Source organism: Lynx canadensis, chromosome B3, assembly GCF_007474595.2.
Source record: "Lynx canadensis isolate LIC74 chromosome B3, mLynCan4.pri.v2, whole genome shotgun sequence".
NCBI lineage: Eukaryota > Metazoa > Chordata > Mammalia > Carnivora > Felidae > Lynx > Lynx canadensis.
Window position 1 is genome coordinate 40,163,620 of NC_044308.2, and position 21,937 is coordinate 40,185,556.

The 21,937-nt window shown below is 38.9% G+C and overlaps 1 protein-coding gene across 1 annotated transcript in view; it reads right to left on the reverse strand.

Annotated features, from left to right (window-relative positions):
* Positions 1-21,937, reverse strand: part of ZNF609 (zinc finger protein 609) — a 208,844-nt gene that overhangs the window by 21,672 nt on the left and 165,235 nt on the right. The window lies entirely within an intron of this gene.

Consider the following 21,937-nt stretch of genomic DNA (forward strand, 5'->3'; position numbering starts at 1 on the left):
TTTGAGAGAGAGAGCATGAGGGAGCACGCAGGCGAGGGGCAGAGAGAGAGGAAGAGAGAGAATCCCAGGTAGGCTCCACATTGTCAGCACAGAGCCTGATACAGGACTCGATCCTAAGAACCATGAGATCATGATGTGAGCCAAAATCAAGTCAGACACTTAACTGACTGAGCCACCCAGGCACCCCAAAGTTAAGTAATTTATCAAAGATCTCATTATTTATTAGTGGTCAAGGCATTACACAGCTATCTGTAATGGATTTTGATTCTTTTTACATAATTTCCTTAAAATGTCCCTTTATCTTCATCTTAAACAAAAGACACATACAGGATTGCAGGGGGGCATTCAGAGAGGAAAAGGACAGAATTTCTATTTCTTTCCAAGGGCTCTGGCATCTTAAGGGAAATGGCAAACCTCCTAAGAAAGCAATTAGGCTAAATTCTCTCTGGCCATTAGCAAAGTGAATTCAAATGGATGTCTCCTTCTAGTGATGGGTTGCTCTGATTACTGCATTACCAATTTGAATAGGAAAAGAGTCCATTTATTTCTAGACAATGTAAGGCTTAGAGATAGGCACCTCATTAATAAGGGCAGATGAGCACAGCTGTATATAGAGAGCAGACATACAATTAGAAGATGAATGTTATTCCTACTCTTGAAACAGCTGGGCAGGAACACATGTTTATAAATCTGTCTTCTTCCTCTGGTATAATCTGCAAACCTTAGCAATAATGAATGAGCTGAAAAGAAGACAGGTCAGACAGAGGGCTGGAAACAGGAGAGGGGAAGTGGAAAAATTCTAATATGGAAAAACAAAATGGAGGCTTGTTTAAATGTCAAAGCAAACACATTTTTCTGAAGTGTAACTCTCTTCCTACAAGGTTCTGAGTTGAGACAGCTGGAAGAAATAAGAGGACAGGAAGGAAAAGCAGAAAATAACACTTAACAGACTTAGTTTCTCTATTAGGGCAGCAAGTAGGCTAAAGAGAAAAACTGGTTTTCATTTTAGAAACACTTTTTTTTTTTAAAGAAACAAGATCATTACTTTATTTAGTCTTTTTTTTTTTTTTTCTTTTTAAGTAATCTCTATACCCCACATGGGGCTTGAACTCACAACCCTGAGGTCAAGAGTCATATGCTTCACAAACTGAGCCAGCCAGGTGCTCCTGAAAGCTTCCTATTTTAAACCAGTGTTCACAAAATAAGGAAAAGCTTGGCATATTTGAAGATAATAATGCTAAAATTAGTAATAATAAATACTGCTTTGTTCTCTGGGGTGGTTATTTTCATATTTACCAAGGGTCCCAGAGACATAATCTCATTAAACATTGAATTTTCGAGTGCTGAGTATTCTCCCTTCTTACAGGTCATCAATACTGGAGCAAAGTAAAGGGAAAATGACTTAAGTATGAGGTAGCAGACAGGTTCCCCCAAGTGTCAAGAGTGTAGTGTTAAGAAAAAACTCAATCCCAAAGCAGCACTGCTTTGTTTCAGAGGACAATTCAAAGCCTCAAAACAGTTGTGCAGCCAAGACTGATCCAAGCACAATAGTGGGATACCTCCAGGCCCCTCATTTTTACCACTTCTGCTAGCACCTTCTTTCTCTCAGGGATCTAGTATCTCCAGGCTCAGGTGACCACTCTCTGAAACACTTCCTCCACTTGGCTTCCAGGACAAGGACACCACACTCTCTAGGTCTCCCTCTTACCTTTCTGGTCACTCCTTCTCAGTACCTTTTGTTCTTCTTCATCTCTAACTAATGACTCTCAAACTTCTCTGTTCAGCGCAACCTGTTCCCTGGACTCCAGATTCATGTATCTAATTGAAAATCTGACATTTCCATATGATATCTACATAGAGATCTCAAGCCTAACATCACCCAAACTGAGCTTATATCCACTCTGCCCTTGAGCCCCTGTCCCCAACCAACTTGCTGTGAATTTTCCCTAGTTCAGGTAATGGCATCTCCATCCTTTCAGGTGCTTAGGTCAAAAACCTTGGAAGTTTTACTTGATTCCTCTCTCATGCCCCACAACTTACAGTCAGTAAATCTTGTTGGCTCAACCTTCAAAATACACGCAGATTTTGACCATATCTGACAACCTCCACTTCTGCTCCAAGCACTCCTTAAGTTATAGCAACAGCTTCCTAACTCACTTCCGTTCTTCTCCCTCTCTGACCTATTCTCAACACAGGAACCAGAGAGATCTGTTAAAACCCAAGTTGTATCCCATCATTCTCTTCTGCTCTAGCACAGTGACCTACTTGTTCCTTGAAAACAACAGGGATGTTCCCATCTCAGGGCCTCCAAACTAGCCATACAATTTACCTATAACATTCTACCCTTCATCCCCTGTATTTTTAAAACCTCCTCTCCTTTTACTTCTTTCCAATCTTTGCTCAAAAGTCATCTCAGTGAGGCCATCCCTAATTCCTACCCCCTCACTTACATACTCCCTAATTCCCTTTCCTACTTATTCTCTCTTGCTCCAAAATATTTACCCATATGTAACATAGAAGAAATTCTATTTATTTATCTTGTTTAGTGTCTGTTCAGTCCTATTAGAATAGAAGCTCTGTGAAGGCAAGGATTTTTGTCAGTTTTCTTCACTCCTGTAACTACTAGAAGCATATACAGCAGGTGCGCCTGGGTGGCTCAAGTAGGTTAAGGGTCTGACTCTTGATCTTGGTTCAGATCATAATCTCATGGTTTGTGAGTTTCAGCCCTGTGTCAGGCTCTGCACTGTCAGTGAAGAGCCTGCTTGGAATTCTCTCTCTCCCTCTGTCACTCCCCCGTCTCTCTCTCTCTCAAAATAAATAAATAAACTTAAAAAAAGAGCATATATGGCAAATAGCAGGTGCTCAGTTAACATTTACTGAATGAATAAATGTTTCTTACTTCTCTACAGAAACACTCTGTTCAAGGGAAAAAAACCAAGTAGTTCCATCCTTATACATACTGGAGCTAAGGAGTTTTTGCTTTGTTTTTTAAAAACATTTTCTTTAATTAAAAAATTTTTTTAAAAATGTTTATTCATTTTTTGAGAGGGAGATAGAGCACGAGTGGGGAAGGGGCAGAGAGAGAGGGAGACACAGAATCCGAAGCAGGCTCCAAGCTGTCAGCACAGAGCCTGATGCGGAGCTTGAACTCATGAACCATGAGATCATGACCTGGCCGAAGTCAGACGCTTAACCGACAGCCACTGAGGCTTTTTTTTTTTTTTTTAAGTTTTATTTAAGTAATGTTTACACCCAACGTGGGGATTGAACTCATGGCCCTGAGATCAAGTCGTGTGTTCCTCCAACTGAGCCATCGAGGCTTCCCTAAGGAGTCTTATTAGTGTTTGAATAATGGTTTATTTTGTGGGTTGAGTAAACATCTACTTCACCCAACTGAGGCAATAAGTAGTAGTATAACTCTGGTTAAGCTATTTTATCTTCCTGGGTTTCAGTTTCCTCATCTGTAAAATGAAAGAGTTGGACTAGATGAACTTCAAGCCCCCTTCCAACTCTAAAATTCTGTGATTCTATGAAATGCTGTGAAACACAAGCACTAAAAAGTATAAATGAGTGATAAAATGCTATTTCCCATGGAATTTTAACAATGATCAAAGGGACTTAAGCTAAAGAAAATATAAGGCATGAAGTATAAGGCATGTCATTTTAGACACTATTTACCTGTTGGAAAATTTTTTTACCTAAGTAGGAGTATAAACTGTCAAAAACCCTCTGGAAAACTGGGGTGCATGGGTGGCTCGGTTGGTTAAGCATCCCACGGTTTGTGGGATTGAGCCCTGCATCGGGCTCTGCACTGGATGTGGAACCTGCTTAAGGTTCTCTCTCTCCCTCTCCTTCTGCCCCTCTCCCTGCTTGTGTGCTCTCTGTAAAAAAAAAAAAAAAAAAGGCACTCTGAAGAACTATTTTATTTCTACCAAAACTCATGTATTTATAAGCAGATCCCCAAAAGCTGATCATACATCTACCATATGACCCAGCAAGTCTTAAAAATAAGAGCTTATATCAGGGCCCCTGAGTGGCTCAGTCGGTTAAATGTCCAATCTCAGCTCAGGTCATGATCTCACACTTCATGAGTTCAAGCCCCGTGTCAGGCTCTGTGCTGACAGCTCAGAGACTGGAGCCTGCTTTGGATTCTGTGTCTCCCTCTCTCTCTCTGCCCTTCCCCTGCTCATGCTCTGTCCCTCTCTCTCTCTCTCTCTCTCGGGGGGGAAAAAAAGAGCTTATATCCAACAAAAGACATGTAAAAGAATCTTTATAGCACCTTCCTTCATAGTAGCCCCCAAAGGAAAGCAACTCAAATGTCCATAAAGGATAGAATGGATAAATAAATGATGGTATATTCACAATGTAATACTACAGAGCACTGAAGAATCAACAATTGTTACACACTATAGCACACATAAATCTCACAGACCTAATGTTGAGTGAAATAAGTCAGACAAATGAGTTCATACCATGAGATCACATTTCAAAATAGGCAAATTCATCTATGATAAAAATCAGAATGGTGGCTACCTTTTAGGGTGGTTCTGACTGGAGAGGGCATGATACTGATAATGTTCTAATTATGGATCTAAGTAGTGGTCACCAAGTTATATACATATGTAAAAATTCATCAAACAATGTACTTAACACTTGTGCATTTTATTTATGTTATACTTCAATAAGATATTAAAGTGATCTACAGCAGGCAGTGGGTTCTCAGTAGCATTCTCCTTTAGCCAAGAGTTAAAATTTCTCTGAAATGTAGTGACCAACTCAATTACTAAACTTCCACAAACAAAGTCCACCTCCCCTGAGATGAATCAACCAATAATTATTAGGCATCAACATGTGCCAGGGGATTGTGTCAGGCACAAAGTGTAAATAATGTAGGGGCTCCTGGGTGGCTCAGTCGGTTAAGTGTCTGACTTCTTGCTCTTGACCCAGGTTATGATCTCATGCTTTGAGAGTTTGAGCCCCGTGTCAGGCACTGCACTGATGGTGCAGAGCCTGCTTGGGAATCTGTCTCTCCTTCTCTCTGGCCCTGCTTGTTCTCTCTCCCTTTCTTTCAAAATAAATAAATAAAGTATGTAATGCTTTGTTTATTGCCAATATTGCTCCACAATTTTTCCAGCAATTTTAAAGAAATATAAATATAAAGAGATAGTTAAATTGTCAAATCTTTAAACTTTTTCTACTGTTAATATGCCTAGAAAGGGAAGTGGCCACACTCATACACTGCTAATGGGCATATATAGTTGGTTCAACCTCTGGTGGCAATCTGGCATTACCTTTCTTAAAAAGCACATACTCTTTGACCCAACAAATCCTGCAGTCAAGATTGCAGGTGTTTACCTATAAATATTCTCAGTGTAAAATGTTCTCAGTGTAAAACAAGGTATTTGCTGCAGCAGTGTTTAACAGCAAAAGATGGGAACTAAATGCCCTTCAATAAGGGAACAATTAAATACATTTTCGTACATCCACATAACAGAATACTATGTAGCTGCTAAAAAGAACTGGAACTAATAAGCAACTAGAAATAAACTGCTATGGAACAAATTCTGAGATATACAGGCTGAGTAAAAAAGAAACAGTTTTTTGGGGGTGCCTGGGTGGCTCAGTCAGTTGAGCATCTGACTTCAGCTCAAGTCATGATCTCACGGTTTGTGCGTTCGAGCCCCATGTTGGGCTCTGTGCTAACAGCTCAGAGTCTGGAACCTGCTTCAGATTCTGTGTCTCCCTTTCTCTCTGCCCCTCTCATGCTTGTGCTCTCTTTCTTTCAAACAAACATTAAAAAAAATTAAAAGAAACACGTTTTATAGAACAGTAACCACAGTAGGTTACCATTTGTGTGGGAAAAAAAATACATAAATTTGTATTTATAAGTGCGTAGAAGGTGTCTGGAAATAGCAGTATTATTCTCCAGGGAGAGAAACTGGGTGGCTGGGATTCCGATAAAGGAAACTTGTTTTTCACTGTATAGTCATTTACCTTTGAATTTTGCCTATGTATGTATTATGTATTAAAAAAATAAATAGTTACTAATTTTGGTAGAGGAGTATTTCAAAGATGTCTTACAATTTTTCCTTTTAGGCAAATGTGCAGGCAATACTGGACTTGAAAAGGGCATATGAGTGGCAGGATAGACACTGTCTCTGCAACTTTGTCTCATTTCCTCTAAATGGCCAATTTCTCTTTACCCAATTCAGAGTATCAGAGTGATTATGGCAGTCTTAAAATATGTCCACAAATTCTTGATATTCCTCCCTTCAAGGGAGGCCTAATTCCCCTCACGTTGTGTGGGTTGTACTTAGCAACTTAGTTCTAATAAACGGAATGTGGTGGAAGCAATGTACAACCTACACTAGGTGATAAAAGGGATCGTGGGCTCCTCTTTGCTTTTTCTCTTGGATTACTTCTCTTGGGAAGCCAGCTGCTGTGATGTGAGGACACTCAAGCAGGCCACCCTATGGAGAGGTCGATGAGACTAGAAACTGAAGCCTCCTGCTAACAGCCATGTGAGTGAGTCAACTTGGAAGGAGATCCTCCAGGATTGGTTAGATAAGCTTTCAGATAATGGCAGCCCCAGGTGACATCTGGCTTGCAACCTCATGAGACCCTGAGACAGAACCAGCCACCTAAGCCATTCCTGAACTCTTGATCCAAAGAAACTATATGAGATAATATTTATTGTTTTGGACAGCTATGCTTTGGGGGTAATTTGTTACTTTACACTAGATAACCTAGCACTGTCTTACCCTGAGTAGACAATTCACTTAACTTACTGATTACTTCCTGGAGCAAATATTTACTGAGCCTCTATTATTTGCCAGGCATTATGCTAAGTACTGAAGTTACAAAAAACAGCTACAAAGATACCAAGGTCCATTCCTGGGCTGGGAGCAAATATCTATTAAAAGCCTACTTTGTGGAATTCATTGGCCTACCTACTAAAGAAGAAAGGTTAATAAGGCTGGCTGCTTGTCCTCAACATAAGTGAATGAAAAAGGGAAAAGGAAGAGGGAAGAGGTCACATGTTACTCCAATAGGCTTGAGTTTTCAAATGGAAACATTAGCATTTGTATATACATTGCTTTTAAATCTTATTTCAATCTCAATTTTCAATCCTGACTGATGTTGACAACTACACTCTGGATAAAGGTTAGCATGCACTTATCTCTTTCTCTCTTTCTCATCATTTGTTCATTTAACAAAAGAACACCTACTCTGGGCCAGTCACTGTTCTAAAGTGATGGGATGTAACAACGCTTAAAACTAATCAGCCCTTGCTCTTATGCAACTTATTCAAATGATGGGAGACAGATAATAAATAAATGAACAAGTAAATGTATGTTAGTGGTAAACCCTATGAAGGAAAATAAAGCAGAAGCAGAGGAAAAGAGAATGTGAGGGTTGAGGATATTGTTATTTTATAAAGGTGGTCAAGAAAAGCCTTATTGAGAAGGGAATGTTCAAGCTGAGATCCCTGACAAAGGTGAGAGAGTGAGCTGTGTGGAAGTTAGAATGAAGAACACTTTAGGCAGAGGAAAATGCGGACCCCATAATGGGAATGTGCCTGCCATGTTTTAAGGAACAGCAAAATGGATATGAGGCTCTAGCGGAGTGAAACAGATGAAGTCAGGGAGATGAGGGTGGGCCAGCTCATGGAGGTCAGGGGTTGAGGGACACAAACAGGCAGCCACCTGGATTTGGCACCGGGGCCATAGTTTGCAGACTAACTCCTTGCAGGGCAAATGATAGAAGCCAAAGGGAAACACTATATAGGCCCAGACTTTGGCCTCAGCATACATTCTCTCACTGAAACAAAACTATAAATCAGAGCTGGCATACTTTTATTGACATTAGGCACTCAAAAGTTATTTGTTGAACAGATAAAAATGTTTTGAAGATTAACTCTGGAACACAAGCCATTCATAAACTGAGGACTCTCCATATACAAGAAGATGTGTTAATTTCTTTCTTGACCCAGGGAATTATCCTAGATATAATAATCTTATGGTGTGAAAGAGACGTCCCTTTAAAGGTTCCAAGAGAGGGATGCCTGGCTGGCTCCGTTGGTGGAACATAAGACTCTCAATCTTGGGGTCATGAGTTTGAACTCCACAGTGGGGGTTGAGTTTATTAAAAAAAAAAAAAAAAAAGGTTACTGGATTATTAAGGATTAATGGCTCTCTATTAATTGTGACCAAACTGCTTTGTTGAATTTTTGTGTTTGGCTTTTCAGTCTCCTCTCTGGTTGTCAGCACTTTTTCTTATCATTATTAGGTCTACCTTTTACAGTAGCAGTTGTTTCCTTATCACCAACTTCTGTATCACATCCAACTTCCTTCTTGTAATCTATTCTAGAGGAAATCTGGGAATCAACACTGATAACAGCTCAATCATCAGGCCCTATAGGTCTTCTTATTTGACTTCATGGCCACATACATTCGATATCCATTAATGCCATGATTCTCTTAAGAGTCTGTTATATTTGGAATTCAATGTTCATGGGGTAGGGTGCCTGGCTGGCTTAGTCAGTATAGAGTGCGACTCTTGATCTTGGGGTTGTGAGTTTGAGCCCCAAGCTGGGTGTGCAGATAGCTAAAAATAAAAAATCTTTAAAAACAAACAGCAACATTAAAAAACAAAGTTCATGGGGAAAAATTCTATAGCTAGTAGACCAAGGAATCAGTCAGACAACCATTTCTGGCAACTCCCTACAACTAGTTTGTCAGTGAGCTTTTAGATGCAGAGTGAGTGAGTGTGTGTGTGTGTGTGTGTGTGTGGTCAATGTCCAATAAATAATTTAAGATTGAAGATTTGTTTTTATTCCTCTTTTAAGTTTGTTATTTCTACCAATAGGCAATGAGGATTTTAGTACAGGTGCCAAGAATGCCCAGACATGACTAGAAAATGAAACCTACATCTTTTTTTTTTTTAAATGTTTATTTTCTTTTTGAGAGAGAGAGAGAGAGAGAGCACGTGCGCGCACGCGCTAGTGGGGGAGGGGCAGAGAGAGAGGGAGACACAGAATCTGAAGTGGGATCCAAGCTCTGAGCTGTCAGCACAGAGCCTGATGCGGGGCTCAAACTCACCGTGAGATCATGACCTGAGCTGAAGTCGGAAGCTTAACCCACTGAGCGACCCAGGTGCCCCGAAACATACATCTTTAATCCTCTCCTAGAGAGAGAAACCAAAAAGCATTGCTTAAGGCAGTGGTTCTCAAAGTCTAGTTCAGGGATCCCTGGAAGTCCCAAAGATAGCTTCAAGGGATCTGCAAAGTCAAAACTGTTTTCATAAAATACTAAGACAAAGTTGTCTTTTTATTTTCATATCCTCCTGAATTTATTAAAGAGTTTTGCAAAGGCAGGGGTGCCTGGGTGGCTCAGTTGGTTAAACATCCAACTTCAGTGCGGCTCACGGGTTCGAGCCCCGTGTTGGGCTCTGTGCTGACAGCTCAGAGCCTGGAGCCTATTTCAGATTCTGTGTCTCCCTCTCTCTCTGCCCCTCCCCTACTCACACTCTCTCTTGAAAATAAACATTAAAAAATATTTTTTAAAAAAGAGTTTTTCAGAGGTTGCATGGCATGTGGTATTTCAACAAATCAATATAGAAGCATAGGTGAAAATCCAGCTTGTCTTCTATTAGGCCATACATTTAAAACATTTGTAAAAGTGTTGGGGTGCCTGGCTAGCTCAGTTGGATAAGTATCCAACTCTTGATTTCAGTTCAGGTCATGATCTCACAGTTTGTGGGATTGAGTCCCACATTGAGTTCTGGGTTGACAGCACAGAGCCTGTTTGGGACTCTCTTTCTCCCCTTCTCTGCCCCTCCACCACTCACACTCTCTCTCAAAAAGAAACATTTAAAAATAAATAAAACATTTGTAAAATGTAAAACAAAGCTACTCTTCCTACTAAATATTTTTGTTTTAGAAACTGTATTTTTCATAAACATATGTTAGCATGTAATAGGTTTTTTACTGTTTTTAAATGGGTTAATAAATACATAAACAGTTCCTCAGTTTTAGATTCCTTCTATGATAAATATCAAGAGATATAATATCAATAGATACAAACAAAAGCTCTTAAAAGTCCTTCATATCTGTCTATTTATTTAGTAATCTCTTCACCTAACTGGGGGATTCAAACTCATGACCCAAGATCAAGAGTCACATGCTCTTCTGACTGAGCCAGCCAGGTACCCCTTAATAATTTTTTAAGGGTGAAAGGAGTCTTGAATCCAAAAAGTATTAGAACTGCTGACTTAAGGCATAAAACCCAGGCACTGTTTTATTTCTGCCTTCTTTTTCTTAAGTAAACTCCATGCCCAATGTGGGGCTTGAACTCATGACCCTGAGATCAAGAGTCACATGTTCTACCGACTGAGCCAGTGAGGTGCCTCTACTTCTGCCTTTTTATAGAGATGTTAACTAAACTGCTAGGAAGCTGGGAAGACATAGAGTTGGGGACCAGCCAGTACTACCACTATTGTCAATTTTGCCTTCTGGAGATCTGCCTCCCAGCTGGAATTCTCCTAAGTTATGAGAATTCTGGACCCTGAAGAGAGGCAACTGACAAACTGTAAAGGAAGCAGGGAACTTTGACATAACCAGGAGGGATCATGGGCTGAAAAAGGAGGAAGCAGGCTGGCTTTCTGTGGCATTTGCATAAGAGCCAGTCACCATGGCTGTCATTCTGCCTTGGAACTCTTTGAACACATGTCTTCCTCTCCATCCCCACACTACAACCACCAGAGTCCAAGTCCTTATTAACTCACCTGTAGACTACTCTAACAGCCTCTGAATTGTGTCCCTAACTGCAGGCTTTAATGCTTTCTGTCAGTCCAGCTGGTAAATCACTATCAGATCAAACTACCTGATACACTGCTTTTATGCAATTAGCTAGCAAATATATATCACTTATTATACCCCATCATTATGCCAAGAACTACTGGAGATTCAAAATTTTCACTGAATTTAAAGTTTTACTCTCTTTGGGGGAAGGGGGAAAATGAATATACAAAAATTGTTAATAAAAAAAATTACATATGCTACATACATACATACATAGAGCTATGTAGATCGGAGAAGGAAGAATAGGTAGGATTGCATAAATCTTAAAAGGATCTGTGATGAGCATGACACACATAAGGAAGAGGGAGATGACGATGAGTTGAGGCTATTTCAGAGAGTAGGAAAAAAAGCCTTGAAGTCCATCTAGGGGCACCTAGACAGCTCAGTCAGTTAAGCATTTGACTCTTAATTTCAGTTCAGGTCATGATCTCTTGTCATGGTTCATGAGTTCAAATCCCATGATGGGCTCTGTGCTTGACAACATGGAGCCTGCTTGAGATTCCCTCTCTCTCTCTGCCCTTCCCCTGCTTAGGCATGTGTGTGTACATGTTCTCTCTCTCTCTCTCTCTCAAAATAAATAAACATTAAAAAAAAAAGTTTAAAAAAAGTCAGCTGAATGCTTGATGCTAAAAATACTTGTTAATTGTTTGGTGCACTAATGCATTAACTTATAGATAGAAAATAAGATAAAAACTTTTAATTTGTGTGCTGGTTTGCTTAATTTACCTTCCCCCAACAACTGTTGCGCATCCACTGCTTTCTAAATATGGTAGGGGCGCCTGGGTGGCGCAGTCGGTTAAGCGTCCGACTTCAGCCAGGTCACGATCTCGCGGTCCGGGAGTTCGAGCCCCGCGTCAGGCTCTGGGCTGATGGCTCGGAGCCTGGAACCTGTTTCCGATTCTGTGTCTCCCTCTCTCTCTGCCCCTCCCCCGTTCACGCTCTGTCTCTCTCTGTCCCAAAAATAAATAAACGTTGAAAAAAAAAAATTAAAAAAAAAAAAATAAATAAATAAATATGGTTAAGAACGAAGGTTATGGTTTTCAGCCTCTTTTTGTTAATTACTTGACTCCTTTACACAGTTCCCATGCCCCTTCTTCCCAATAGCCATTCTCTATGTTTAATGTACAAACTTTTGTATATATTCATATAAAATGTATACTACTGTTTTGATTTCATGTATTTTACATATATAGGACTATATTATAGACTTCATTCTGTTTTTTTTTCCACTTGGTACTATGTTGTTAAGAATCATCTGTACTGTTGTATCTAACCCATAGGTTATTTGTAATGTCTATATCTATCATTTAATAATAACATCTAATGAGTTCCTATCAGCAGTTAGGAGCTATGGAGATACACAGAAAATAGAAGCCATGGTCCCTATCCTATCTTCATGTATCTTACAATCCAGCTGGAACAGATAAACACACACACACACATAATAACATGCTATCAGGTAGCAATGGGTAAAGACAGAGTAAAGTTCGGTTGAAGAGCTGAGTGAACTATACCTTACCATAATATATTTAGTAAAACAGGAAGACAGGAAGGATGTGGCATCTAGATTTAAATGAACTGATATGAAATTGTAAAATAACATTTAAAAAATTTCTAGACTTTCCTCTAGATGGTGCTAAAGCAACCATATTGTCTATACTATAACTGAAATTTCCTTCAACATTATAATGAATAGGAGGTGATTTATGACTTGTTAGCAACTTGATAGCTCCACCTCCACCAATTTTTTTGCCCTTTGGTTCCCAGTCTTGGGCAGTGAGAAATCCTGGACATTGCTAAGAAATTAAAACCACAGACAACTCAAACCCCGATGGTTTCTCATCCAATCTACAAAGAGCTATAAATTTAAAGCAATGTGCTATTTGTGTGTGTTTGGAAGTGGAGGAATGGGATTGAATAATTTTCTGTCTCTGCTTCCAGGGAATTTATAATCTAGAATGAAACAGAATGGGCAAAACACTTAAATAGAGCAGAAGACCTCATTACCGGCAATGCTTTCCACTACTACTCCAACACATCACAGGGATGCATAGAGTAGGTAATGAATATTCTAACCTGCTTAAGGAAAGAAATGGTTCTTTAGGGACTAGTAATAAGTTTTTAAAGACTGGCTTAAAATAAAGTTGTTGGATGTACATATAGTAGCCACCCAAGGTTCTGATGTATTTTAGGTATCTGGACCAAATAGAATTCCTGTTTAGGAACAGCCACAGCGTGCATTCCACACAGACTTTCAGTATCTTAGGTAATACGGTATAACAATACAGAGATGTGAACTGAACTCTAAGATTTCATGTTAAGAGGTTTTATTGGTTTGTTTTTAAAAGTATTCTGAATAACTCAACTTCTAGTACACAGAGATGGTGGCGACAGCAGTGGTTTACGAGATAGTAAGATATGAGAGAGCTGATACAAGTGAATAAGAAACTAAACACCTTCTACTTCCTCCTCAAGAGGACAGCATCTGTAGAAAACTACAGTGTTGGTATCTGGAGAACACCTGTAAGAAGCTTCTAACAGGCATCCTCCCTCAGTTACCACTGCCAGAGCAGCTTACAAAGCTTTAGGTCATCTTCTATCGTTGCTATGTCAAGAACAGTTTCTCCCTGTATAGGCCTCTTGACAGCTCCTGTCACAATCTTTCCCCTCTAATGCTAGTGATGAATGGATTGGGAATGCCCACAGTGAATAAGAGGCTGAGTGATGGCTCACTGCTCGTAATTAATAGCATAATATTAGGCACCAATTGTAGTTACCTGGTTTAAAAAAATAACTAGGCTAATAAAGAATGGGTGTGGACTGCTCAGCTGCCTTACCCAGAGTCACCCTTTTAGGAAAAGCTTAAAACTAACTGAGCCTCTATAATTTAGCCAGAAGTCTACTTAAAATTAAAAAACTAAAAAAAAAAAAACAAACAAAAAAAAAAAACTGGGAAATACTGAAAATACTGGGGCACCTGGCTGGCTCAGTTGGTAGGACATGTGACTCTAGGTCTTAGGGTTGTGCATTCGAGCCCTTCGCCCTTCGTTGGGTGTGGAGTTAACTTAAAATAGAAAAAGAAAGGGAAGGGAAAAGAAGGGAAGGGAAAGGAAGAGAAGAGAAGGGAAGGGAAGGGAAGGGAGGGGAGGGAAGGAAAAAAAGAAAAGAGAAGAGAAGAAAAAAAAAATAATTTAGCCCAAAGTGACTTCTTTTGGTTCTTAATTATATGGCATCTGCTAATTGTATCATTAATAGGGCTCTTCATACATGCTATTTGGTGGTATAATTATTTGCATATTATTTATTTGAAAATACTTCAGTTACAAGATTTCCTGAAAATGAACTCCCATACACAAAACAAATGTGAAAAAACAACTTCCCAGCTTCAGGAAACAAAGCTGCCTATTTGACATTAAATGGCAAAAATGTGACAGGGTATAAATTTCTTTTCATTCAAGCCCATTTGAAAGTAAACAGGACTAGCCTTAAGCAATGTTGTTCAAGATGTTCTTCGACTTAGTAAAGGTTTACATTTTTTAAATTAATTTTTTTTAATGTTTATTTATTTTTGAGAGAGAGACAGAGGGCTAACAGGGGAGGGGCAGAGAAAGAGGGAGACACAGATTCTGAAGACGGCTCCAGGCTCTGAGCTGTCAGCCCAACACACAGGGCTCAAACTCACAAACCGTGAAATCATGACCTGAGAAGAAGTCAGACGTTTAACCGACTGAGAAAGTTTACATTTTAATGTAACCAAATCTTTTCCTTTGTGATTTCTTCCTTTACTTTTATGGTTAGACTTTTCATCTAGAAATATGGATATTTATTTAGTATTATTTTAATTAAATGGTTTTTATAAGAACCAAACATGTACCCCTTTAATAAATCTTGATTTTATATACATGTATGTACATATATTTATATACTCATACACAAACATACATATAAACTTATCTTTTCTATTTTGGAAATGTTTTTATTTTAAAAAAAATTTTTTTTTTTTCAACATTTATTTATTTTTGGGACAGAGAGAGACAGAGCATGAACGGGGAAGGGGCAGAGAGAGAGGGAGACACAGAATCGGAAACAGGCTCCAGGCTCTGAGCCATCAGCCCAGAGCCTGACGCGGGGCTCGAACTCACGGACCGCGAGATCGTGACCTGGCTGAAGTCGGACGCTTAACCGACTGCGCCACCCAGGCGCCCCTGTTTTTATTTTTTTAACTTTAAAAAATTAAGGTATAATTAACAAAGTTATAATATATTTGAAGTGTACAATGTGAACATTTACATTTCATTTGTTTTTGAGAGAGAGAGAGAGAGAGAGAGACAAAGCACAAGTGGGGGAGGGGCAGAGAGACACACACACACACACACACACACACACACACACACAGAATTCGAAGCAGGCTCCAGTCTCTGAGCTGTCAGCACAGAGCCCAAGGTGGGGCTCAAACTCACAAACCGTGAGATCGTGACCTGAGCCGAAGTCAGACGCTTAACTGACTGAGCCACCCAGGCGCCCCATAATGTGAACATTTAAGATCTGTACACACGGGGTACCTGGGCAGCTCAGTCGGTTAAGCAGCTGACTTTGGCTCAAGTCATGATCTTGCAGTCCGTGAGTTTGAGCCCCATGTAGGGCTCTGTGCTGACAGCTCAGAGCCTGGAGCCTGCCTCAGTTTCTGTGTGTCCCTCTCTCTCTGCCCCTCCCCAGCTCGTGCTCTGTCTCCCTCTCAAAAATAAATCAACTAAACAAAATTATTATCTGTATACATTTATATAAACTTAGATAAATAAACATGAGTTTCTAAATCAGTTTTTTTTCCTTCACAGAGGGTTTCCCCAATTCCTATTACTAAAGATCCTTTCTATTTCCACTGGTTTGCTTATAAATTAGGGTCTGTTTCTAGACAGCCAAATGGTTCTACTGGGCCATTACCAAACAGCATTTTTAGTGTTTTTTTTTTCTTTATTAGTTTTAAGTAAATGGCAAAAGATTTCCCTCTTAACCCCAACACATATATTGTACACTAAATGAGTATTCTGATAATCATGTTAGCTATTGTCAGTGTCAGATGAAGATGTAAACAATGCAAGGTTTTTCCTCAAAGCTGTACTGTCTCCTTTTTTAATGTTCTGTGTAATGGTCTCTCTCTACCAATGTCCAACTCCTCAGCTTCCTACTTTCAGGTTGAGGTGATAAAGACAAGCTACTGGAGTTAGCAGAGAGGATCTCTTTCCCTTTAACACACGGTTGTCCTTCCCTAGTATAGGTTATCTTCTGCCTACAGATTTTCTATACCTCCTCTAAACTTAAATCTATCTCAATCCTCTAAGTCCCAAGACTTCCAGACACATATTTTTTTGTTGTCTCTTATGACTGACCTTATTTTATTTAGAAATTATTGATTACTTTCATTTCTTATCTGATATCCCAAAATGTATCCCTATGCCTGATATTTCTATTTCTAGATAAATGTTCTGATTTAAAAAATGGTATTTGGAGTGCCTGGCTGGTTCAGTTAGTGGGGTGTGCAACTCCTGATCTCAGGGTTGTGAATTCAAGCCCCAAGTTGAGTGTAAAGATTACTTGAACATAAAAATCTTAAAAAAAGTAAAAAATGATTTTAACAACTATACTTTGAAATTGTACCTGCTGTTGTCTCAAGGGAGGTGACCTCGGTGAACAAGGGAGGAAGACTTTCTATTGTCTACCCTTTTTGTATCTTCTGAATGTTGTGCCACTTCATATATGCATGCAAACAATAAAAAGTGGCACCTCCTCTCCCAACCCCCCCAAATGATGCTGCATTAGAAGAGATAACATCTATATATTTTTTCTTTTCCCTACATAAGTATTCAGCAGTTACTCAGTAACTAATGAACAGAAATGAATAACCCCAATACTGGCTTAACCCATCACACAGGGTTTAGATAGGAACCAGATTCCATCTCTGGCTGACGAGCTAGCTGACAGAGTAGGAACTCCTCAACTACTTACTCTTCCTTCTTTCAAAAAGTTAAGAATCTCAGTTAGTTTCTTATTTTCAACCCAGGGTGGTTTCACCAAATTTCTAGTGGCATGGGTATGACTGTGTGTGTGCATGTGTGTGTGTGTGCGTGTGTGTGTGCTGGGGTTCAGGGAAGTTCAGCAATAAAGAGTTTGTATGTTATTAAAATGTAGTGTTAAGATCTAGAATTTTTTAAGAAACCACAACTAAACTAAACTGAATCCTTTATTTCTGATGCTTTGTTTAAAGTTATAACAATTCTGGGGCGCCTGGGTGGCGCAGTCGGTTAAGCGTCCGACTTCAGCCAGGTCACGATCTCGCGGTCCGGGAGTTCGAGCCCCGCGTCGGGCTCTGGGCTGATGGCTCGGAGCCTGGAACCTGTTTCCGATTCTGTGTCTCCCTCTCTCTCTGCCCCTCCCCCGTTCATGCTCTGTCTCTCTCTGTCCCAAAAATAAATAAACGTTGAAAAAAAAAATTAAAGTTATAACAATTCTACTTTTTCAAAATTCACCTAAGGGTTAATAATGTAAAAACCAAACCCACTATACACATTTTACTTCACTGGGCTCACATTTAAAAGCAAATGTCTGTATCTGTCTGACAGTCAATTTGAACTGGAGTCAGTTCAAATTCTTGCCTTTTATTTATGTCTTGCTGCCAGACAAAATTTGTTGCAGAATTTGCAACAGGCCTCCATCTCCCTCTTCCACTTATAAGATGAACCATCAGCAGCATCCTAGACCTTAACTGTTACCACGCTGAGTGTGGCCACTCAGTTAAGACTTAGACTAATATAATCTCACCAAAGTTGTAGAAGAAGTTTCTCAAGTTCTAATGATATAAAAAGTAAAGATGCTTAGTCCCAGGCACAATAGGCTAAATATTTTGTTGCTCTCTGATTTTGGGGGTGGTGGTGGGGTGGGAATGTACAGTATTTCTCCTTGATGGTTTTCAAGATAATAGTTACCATTTTGGGGATGAAAAGTATAGCACAGGGAATACAGCCAGTCAGTAATATTGTAATCAGGTAGGGTGACATATGGTAACTACACTTATCATGGTGAGCATAACATATGCGGAATTGTCGAATCACTACACTGTACACCTGAAACTAATTTAACATTGCATGTCTACTATACTTCAGTAAAAAATAAAAAGCATTGGGGCTCCTGGGTGGCTTAGTCGGTTAAGCATCCAACTCTTGATTTTGGCTCAGGTTATGATCTCACGGTTCCTGAGATCGAGACATGCAACAGGCTCTCCACTGACAGTGCAGAGCCTACTTGGGATTCTCTCTCTCTCTCCCTCTCTCTCTCTCTGCCTCTTCCCCACTCGTGCTCTGTCTCTCTCAAAACAAACAAACAAACAAACAAACAAACCTACTTCATTAAAAAAATAAAAGTAAATGAAAAGCATTGCTTGTAATTCAAAAGTTATTGTGTTTAAGTGTCTTCCATATATTATCTCATTTAATCCTCTCAACAATCTCCACAGTAGTATCATTCCCGTTTTATAGATGAAGAAATGGAAGGTTAGAACATCTGTTCCTTTGTTAAATAACACACAAAGTCAGGATGTGAATCCAAATCAGTCTGACTCTGAACTCTGACTTTTTACTATGCTGCCTCATAAGATGAGGATACACTTCTGGGTTCTCAGCAGCCCACATTTCCAGGTGTAAAACACTAAATGGTCTGTGTACTGCACTTGAGAATAAAATTGTGGACTACAGTGAAAGACATCAACACTTGTAGGTTTATTTTTAGCTGAGGAGCAGGTTATTGATTTTATGTTTGACCTCTCTATACCAGAAAAGAAACAGAAGCAGCAATAAAGCAGTATACTGGTGGCAATGGGGAAGATACATAGAGAAGAAGAGGCAAGAAGCAAAAAAGAAAATGTCAGAGTAAAAGGCAGCAAGAGGCAGAAACAAGAAAAAGAGTTAGGGGACAGAAACTCAACAGTGCAAAGCTGCAAGGTTATTATGAAACACATAATGTGTTTCCTTTGTATTCTATTGATGATATGAAAATCAAAGCTCAGTTCTTGAAGATCTGGAAAATTTCAGAAGTACCTTTTTTTAAGTCATAAAAAAAAAGAATGTAAACTGATTAAATCAATCATGATGCATCCTTAACATGGAATGTGTGGTTTTAAAAAATGTTATGGGAAGGGTGCCTGTGTAGCTCAGTCAGTTAAGTGTCCAACTCTTGATTTTGGCTCAGGTCATGATCTCACAGTTTATGAGTTGGGGCTCTGTGTCAGGCTCTGTGCTGACAGTGAGAAGCCTGCTTGGGATTCTCTTATCCCTATCTCTCTGCCCCTTCCCTCTCTATCTCCATCTAAATAAATAAGTCAACATTAAAAAAAAATAAAAAATTTTATGGGAGACAATTTAATGTTAGGAGAATGTTCATTATATATTCATCTATAAACAAAGAAGATTACAAATATACATGGACAGGTCCCAATTTGTTAAAACTAAAGCTATTACAAAAGTGTATCTATAATATAACAATCATAACAGTAGTTATCTCTGGGTGATTTATGATTTTATTCTTTGTGATTTATGTTTCTCTTTTCTGTTTCCCAGGTTTTCAATAAAAAGTTACTTTTTTGAGAACTATAATTATTTTTTCAAAACTTCTTCATCACCGAAAATAGACATTCTGTAACCATTAAGCACTAATTCCCTGTTCCCTCTGCCCTCTGTCTCCTATTAACTCTATTCTACTTTCTGTCTCTATAAATTTGCCTATTCTAGATACCTCATATAAACTGAATCATATACTATTTATTCTTGTGTCTGTTCACTTAGCATGTTTTCATGGTTTATCTACATTGTAGCAAGAATCAAAATTTCATTCCTTTTTATTGCTGAATAACATTCCATTGTTATACCACATTATGTTTATTCATCTGTTGGTGAATTTGGTTGTTTCTATCTTTTAGTTACTACGAGTAATTTTGCTACCAATATTATATTTGTGTACAAGTTTTGTTTGAACACCTGTTTTTAATTAGCTGTGGTATATACCTAGGAATGGAATTGCTAGATCATATGTTAATTGTATGTTTAACTTTTTGAGGAACAACCACACTGTTTTCCAGAATGACTACAAGATTTTATGTTCCCATCTATAATCCAACAAGGGTTCCAATTTCTTCATATCTTCTCCAATACTTGTTATTTTCTTTCTTTCTTTCTTCATATCTTCTCCAATACTTGTTATTTTCTTCCTTCCTTTCTTTCTCTTTCTTTCTTTCTTTCTTTTCTTTCTTTCTTTCTCTCTCTCTCTCTCTCTCTCTCTCTCTCTCTCTTTCTTTTTCTTTCTTTCATAATAGCCATCCCGTTAAGTGTGAAGTATCTCAGTGTGGTATCTCACTGTAGTTTCACTTTCCATTTCCCTTGTGACTAATAATTCTGAACATCTTTTCATGTGCTTATTGGTCATTAATACATCTTCTTTGGCAAAATGTTGATTCAAGTCCTCTGAGCTATTCTGAATTAGACTGGTTGGGTTTTTTGTTGTTGAGTTGTAGGAATTCTTTATATATACTGGATATAACCCCTTATCAGATACATGATTTGCAAGTATTTTCTCTCATTCTGTTAGTTGTCTTTTTGACTCCCGTCACAGTATATCTTTCGATGAACAAAAGTTTTTAATTTCAATGGAATCAAATTTAACTATTTTTTTGTTCACTGCTCATGCTTTTGGTGTCATATCCTCAAAAGCAGGCATTTTTAAGTCAGTAAAAAATGTAATTAAAAAATACCAGATGAAAAAATAGTTGCTAGTAGTAGGGGAGAAAATAGTTTACTGCCTCTCATTCTGAATTCAAAGCACAGTATAAAAAAAGCTCAAAACGAAGACTGTTTTAAGCATCTACGTTCCCCTTCTTACTAGAACATGACCCAGTAGAGGATCTCTTGGTCAAAGGATACGTATAAAAGCTTCTCTACTTCAAAAAAAAAAAAAAAAAAAAAAAAAAAAAAAAAGAGCAAAAAAGCTTCTCTAACTTCCAACTTTCAACTTACTAAGTTTTAGAATAAAAACAAAGCTACCCCCTGGATCAAGAACTCATCAATTATGTTCACCATTTGCAGATGACATATCATTTGCATAGTTTAAAAGCAAATGGACTTAGCAACAGCCTTTTGGTACCAAACCATTTCATATGTTCTATGCAATTTACAATTGACCCCAAAGACTTAGGTCTTAAGGCAGAAACCATGGTAAAGGGATTTATTCCTGGATGTACAAACATCTGTTCTGTCTTCTATTATTATTTTTTGTAATGTTTATTTATTTTTGAGAGAGAGAGAGAAAGAGCATGAGCGAGCAGGGGAGGAGCAGAGAGAGAGGAAGACACCGAATCTGAAGCAGGCTCCAGGCTTTGAGCTGTTAGCACAGAGCCTGACATGGGGCTCAAACTCACAAACCGTGAGATCGTGACCTGAGCTGAAGTCAGACTTAAACTTAACTGATTGAGCCACGTACACGCCCCTATCACCTGTTATTTTTTAAATACCCTTGTTTTGTTTACTTTTTTTCCTCTTCTCTTTACAAAAAAAAAAGCGTGTCACCTTAAAAAAAGATTCCCTTGGGGGAGCCTAGGTGGCTCAGTCGGTTAAACGTCTGACTCCTGATTTAGGATCAGGTCATGATCTCACAGTTTGTGGGTTTAAGCCCTGCTTTGGGCTCCATCCTGGTAGTGCAGAGCCTACTTGGGATTCTTTCTCTCCCTCGCCCTCTGCCCTTCCCCCATGCACGCATGCACCCTCTCTCTCTCAAATAAATAAAATTAAAAAGGTAATCCCTTTAAAAAAAACAATTCCCTTGGAAGCTGTATTTCCTTAGTATGGTTAGAGAAAGAAAAAAGTGTTAAGCCTAATGTCCAGTGCTAATGGCAATGGTTAAAAATAAATGATTGCCAATGACAGTCTTTACACTGATGCCAAAGTGTGGTACAATTTAGTCCTGTTCTCTAGAAGTTGAATATGCCTTCAGTTGTGCTCTTCTCTTTGTTTTCCTGGTAAAGTCCTCTTTATACTCCCC